Source organism: Adiantum capillus-veneris, chromosome 27 (genome assembly GCF_014529385.1).
Source record: "Adiantum capillus-veneris isolate H3 chromosome 27, ASM1452938v2, whole genome shotgun sequence".
NCBI classification, from domain to species: domain Eukaryota; kingdom Viridiplantae; phylum Streptophyta; class Polypodiopsida; order Polypodiales; family Pteridaceae; genus Adiantum; species Adiantum capillus-veneris.
The window spans coordinates 115,851,013-115,856,830 of NC_140957.1; the positions used below are offsets into that span (position 1 = coordinate 115,851,013).

Genomic DNA, 5,818 nt, shown 5'->3' on the forward strand with positions numbered 1-5,818 from the left:
TAAAAGCAAGTTCCATTGTTTATTGATGCTAATCCACTATTTTTAGAAGGAACGCATAGTAGGTGGCAGAAGAAGAGCAAACTTTTTGGGCTTTGGTTGACTATAGTGGACCTCTATAGTATGCACTCATGTTTTTACTCCCCGGTGGAAATGAAGAGACAAGTGTCATGGTCGTCGTTTTTGCAATATCTAGTTCTAATCTGATTTTGAGTCTTGACATATGCCCTATTGTTCTTGACCATCAAGCATAAAATTTAAGCACATGGACTCTCCATCATACATGCATACAAATTACACATTTGCGTTTGTTGAGCTTATGCACCTCTTACTTGTGGAAGCTCATCATGGTGCAACTCTCTGATGTGGATTATTTTTTGATCACTTCTGGCATTGTATGCGCATCTCCTTTCAATTCAGTGTGTCTGCAACAAGCAGCCTCTTCTATCATAGTGAGCCATATGAGTTGTGGAGATTTGATCATGTGGGTAACAAAAAATTACCAAGCACTTGATGTCTGACATGAACTTAAAAGGAATACAAAGCTAATGTGCCACTATAATAGCAGAAAAGTAGGCACACCTTCGCGTCATAAGTGACAAGTGTGTGTGTGTGCGTGTGTGTGTAAAGTGTGTTCTCCAACTTTAAAAAATGCAGTAAAGTATGAGAAGAGTCCAACAATCTTGGGATCTTGCTTGATTTCCCTCAGCGTGGAAGATGGTGGTACTCCAGCATGTTTCATCATCATTGATGACCGATGACAATCCATTGCTCATCAGCATCAAGTTGATGAGGAAACTTTGAAACAGATACCGTATGTTGTACTTAACAAATGCCTGCGAGTTCTACCAGTTTTTTGGCGCTGACGCTCTTGATCCTATATAACCAACCTTGTACCAGTGCTCTCGCCTCTAGCGCCCCTGCCCTGCGGTAATAAATTAGGGTAATATTAGGGCTTGCTACACCCCGGGGATCAATATTCTGGTTGCTTTTCTTTTCCCTGCTTAAAAGTCCCCTCTATCTTTTGCAGTCTCTTCTTGCAGGGTTCAATGGCAATAATCTCTCTCTCTCTCTCTCTCTCTCTCTCTCTCTCTCTCTCTCTCTCTCTCTCTCTCTCTCTCTCTCTCTCTCTCTCTCTCTCTCTCTCTCTCTCTCTCTCTCTCTCTCTCTCTCTCTCTCTCTCTCTCTCTTGCTGTTGTTCTCTCTTTGTCTCTCACAAGAACATGTGTCAGTTTATAAAAGACATTTCAAGTGCGCATTCTCATGTACTCTTCGCCCAGGCGTTTCCCTCCCCTAACAGACGTCTATAATAGGACACTGCTAGCTCTTCGCTCTCTCCCTCAAGATCAAGATCAACCCTCACCCTGTGTAACATGAGTCTTCAACGGTTAAAGACCTCTCTGTGTGTGCACGGCCACTTTTTGTCAATTATCTCTCATTTTCAATTTTTATCTACCTTGTCTAGAGCCTACGTAGGAACTGTTCCACGATTTATTTAAATGGCACGTAGCATTGATAGAGACACTCAACCTAGGACACATCACACCCAGCTAAACCAACGCTCTAATGCCTGCTTATTTGCCTCTTGTAGGCTTGGGATGGATGGGCTATGTTCAAGGGGATAGCAATACAAGCTGTATAGCTTTAGTTGAGCTCAACCTTCACATCAAGAAGTGTGGGCCAAGGTTGTAAAGGGTTGCAGCAAACCCTACGACACTACTTTATTTGGGAAAGTATTTTACATATGTAACCCTATTGGTGATGGTTATTCACTCTTTAAATATTTGCATTTTTCCTAAAGTGTATGTTGGTTCTTTTATTAGCATGGTACGGGTCTACAGGTTGGTTACTTGGAACGCACCTTATTTCTTCAAAGTCTTGGTGGATTGAAAGCTTGAGTGACGGAACAAGCAGGTGGTGGTGGTGTCGGATAAACGGAAGCACAGGGCTCCAAGGTTGAGGCTGTAGCTAGTTCTCATTGCTCGCAATGCCAGCCCAACAAATGTATTTTACAAAGCAATTCAAACTAATGTGAGTGATTAGATGATAGATGATGCTTTGCAAGATTTGAGCTAGTGGGTTGGAATTTAATGGGACCTTCCCCAGATCTATGGCAGGCAACCACTATATCCTCGTCCTCATCGATACCTTACACGATGGTGCAAGGCCACAACTCTCCCTGATGCAGCCACATCCTCAATCGCCAATGCCCTTCTACAAAAGGTAATTTTTAGTCATGGTCAGCAATTGTTGTCAGACCAAGGAACACAATTTCAAGGTGAGGTGTTCCAGGTCCTTCCCCAAAGTCTGGGAATACAACAATTGTTTACCTTCCCATATCATCCTCAGACAAATGGTCTGACAGAGCGACTAAATCACACGATTAAGCAAGTGATTGCCGCTTTCATCGACCCCTTACACAAGGATTGGGATCAAGTCCTTCCATTTGTTGTTCATGCCTACAATACATTCGTACAAGCCTCCACCAAGATAAGCCCTTTCAGAGCATTATATGGTCCCGACCCTCGTCTACCTCCGGATATACACACCCTCAATATCAAGCCCTCCAAGGCTGACGGGATGGATTTGTTTTTGTATTTAAAACAACACAAACCTCTTCTTCGTTAAGCCCTCCTCCACAATTTGCATCTCGCATACAACAAACAGAAATTCGCTTAAGATGAAGATCGCCATGAAGGCAAATTCGTAGACAACTCACTTGTCCTTCTATATTATCATTAGGGCCAAAAACGACTCAAAAAGGGTTGTGTAAGGAATTGGTTAACTTACTAATTAACAGAGCTTTTTATGGTCAAAACAGCTCCAAATTTGACCGTTTTGGTCATTTAAAACATATCTATGCAATCTAAAGCGTATCTAGGTACATATCCCTAAATATTCAAAAAGATACCGTTTTCTTCACATTGCTTTGCATCTCACCTCGAAATTTGTTCTCATTTACTTCACTTGGCGGCGTATAGTTGTTTCCACTTTTGAATCACTCAACCTCTCTTTTTTCTCTCTCACCTTTCACGCGCTTTCTCTCTTCTTTTCTGATGCACCTTGTTCTGCTACTACGTTATCTCCATTCTTCTTTCTATGTGTTCATTACTTACAATGAGTAATACATCTTCCATTAGTGATAACCGCAAGTTTCACTTGAACATTAAGCTAAGCCAGGAATATGCTACTACACGGAGTGTCTATCAAAGACCAATTACAACTGCAAATGAAGCACAACAACTTTGCAACGAGGGAAAGAAACACATTGATATATGGACAGATGGGAGCTTGTATCCACCAAATCCTCACACTAGAAGGTATCCATCTTTTCACACACCTCATGATTTGATGAGATTTTTTGGAGATGGGGTTGATGGCTTACTAGGATAGTTCTAGGTTATCTCATTTACACATTGATCATACACATTACATTCAATATCTCAAAACTATTTTGTCTTCAAATGCAACAAGAATTTGAGAACTAGAAAACCAAATAGCATCTCTAAAACAAAAAAATCATCAGCTTTAGACTTTAAAAGAAACTCCAATAGGATTAAGAGCACAAGTAAAACGAATGAGAGATGTAGTAAACTTAACAGAAGGTTTTGGACAAAGAAAAAAAAGATTAAAGATTACTAGAGAACATGTGACTAGCCTTTTAGGATGTGATATGTCCAATGTTCAAGAAAGGGTAAGATTTTTGAATGAGGTAATGAACAAAAGTGATATTTTGAAACTTTTGAAACTTCTTGAAAATTGAACTCAAAAGAAATTGGTATTTCAAAATTTACTGAAAGATATGGGTTTATTGGTCCAACCTTCAATGTTGGGAAAGTAAGGACTCTGTTAAACAAAGAAATACCCGAACATTTTGGAAAGTACTATCATATAGAAGGAACGATGCCATACAAAAAGCAAAAAAAAAAACTTCTTTTGAGTATAATGTTTTTAATAACATTTGGATGAGTATAAAAAAAGTTCAATCTGCTATGGTGAGATACTATAACATGTGAGAAGTAGATTGTGAAGGAAAACTTATATTTGTTATGAAATTGGATGAAGCTCAAATTCACAAATGTCAAAAAATGGAAAGAGTGTCCATATCCCTAATGAATAGAGCATTGGATTATAGCCAAGGTAAGCTTGATTCCCCATACCACAAAACTCAATAAAAAATGGAGCTTTGGTGGATCGGAGCAGCTCAAATACTAGTAGAAAATCACGATACATTGAAATGGCTCTTTTTGCAGACTGACATCCCTTCTATTATACAGGACCAAAATGTAGGTGAACAACTCCGTGTAGATCACATGGGTGACTTTATTGTAGAATGGCACTTGAGTGATGACCTAAAAGCATTGAAGTGCATGTTTGGTGTATGTGGAGGTGCCAATACCAAGTATCCATGTCGATATTGCATGCCAAGCACGAGAACAAAAGGATGGGTTGCACAACATGAGATTGGAAAACCACCATCGAGAAATAGTGTGAACGTCATAGATACCCATCTTCTATGATTTAGCATCCAATTCTAACAACAGATTTAAAAAATGTACATATATGTACAATGCATGCAGAGATTAGAATCTTGGACAAATTACTTCGACTCCATCTCGATTATGCATATTCTATAAAGCCAAGTAAACTTGCAGACGAGTGCATAGAAAAATGTGAGGCTTTGCTCTCATGAATGGGTTTTCATGGTGGTCAAGTGCATCTAAAAAATGATCGTACTCTTTCAAAAGGAACGGGTGATGTTTTGCAAGATGTTTCAATGGGTGGAGCAAAAGCCAAAATATTTTTGAGCAACCATGACAACAAACAAGTTGACGCTATGTGGAACTGCTGGAAGGATCTTTGTGTAATAGCAACCAATGTCAAAAGTAGACCATATGTAGCCAACAAACACATGGAAGTGTGGGAGAATCTCATCAATTTTTTAAAAGTTTTGAGACAACAAGTTAGCTCTACGACTTATGCAGATGACTTTAAAAAGACAATAAATCTTTTAATAACTGCTATCGCAGATGCTTGGGGAGCAAAAGACATTATATATTACTTGGTAATTATTTAATTACTTTTTAAACTCTGAAAAGTATTTTACATTGCATCTATGAGCTCAACTAACCTTTTTTCTTAATTTTTAGCATATTATGTACCTAAATGGAACATATTTTGCAAAACAAGGACCCCTTGCAACATGGAATACTCACGAATGGAAAAATCTCACTATCACGTGAGGACTTCATTTTTCAGATGTACGAGACAGGGAGGGGGACAAAGAAGGAGCAATGCACTAAATGAATTCTTCAATTGGTTCTATAGGAGGCAATTAGAACAGATCAGATCAAACAACCATGCTGCTCAACCACAAATGAAGGTTAATGCTTCACTTTGAAACTTTGTATTGAGTCTTTCTAAAGAGATTCAAATTCAAAAAAGATATTTTTACGCAAAACATTGTCAATTTTACATCAGTTTTTGAATTTCTTTTTGTATCACTAGGTATGTCACCCCTATATCTCAAAAACTTTCTTCTTTTACAGCCCCCAAGAAGGTTGACATTTGTCTCTTAGCTACTGCTGCTACATATCTAGAGTAGCAAAGAAAGTATCCTGGTCTTGAGGCATTGAATCCTGCAGCATACCCAAATATTCTGAGTGTTGTAGCTCCCTCAAGTAGCATGATCTTGTTTGCATTGATTTTAAGAGGAATGTACCCCATAAACCATGACAATATCTTCAGGTCAAATATTGGCAACTCAGGATCTTCAAAATACTGCATGTGAAAATCACAGAAGGTGTCCCTATCCAATGTA

At 38.8% G+C, this 5,818-nt stretch overlaps 1 pseudogene; it reads left to right on the forward strand.

The window, feature by feature from the left end:
* The first annotated feature begins 4,175 nt into the window (after positions 1-4,175).
* On the forward strand, positions 4,176-5,066 carry LOC147422615 (uncharacterized; annotated as a pseudogene).
* Positions 5,067-5,818: the final 752 nt, after the last annotated feature.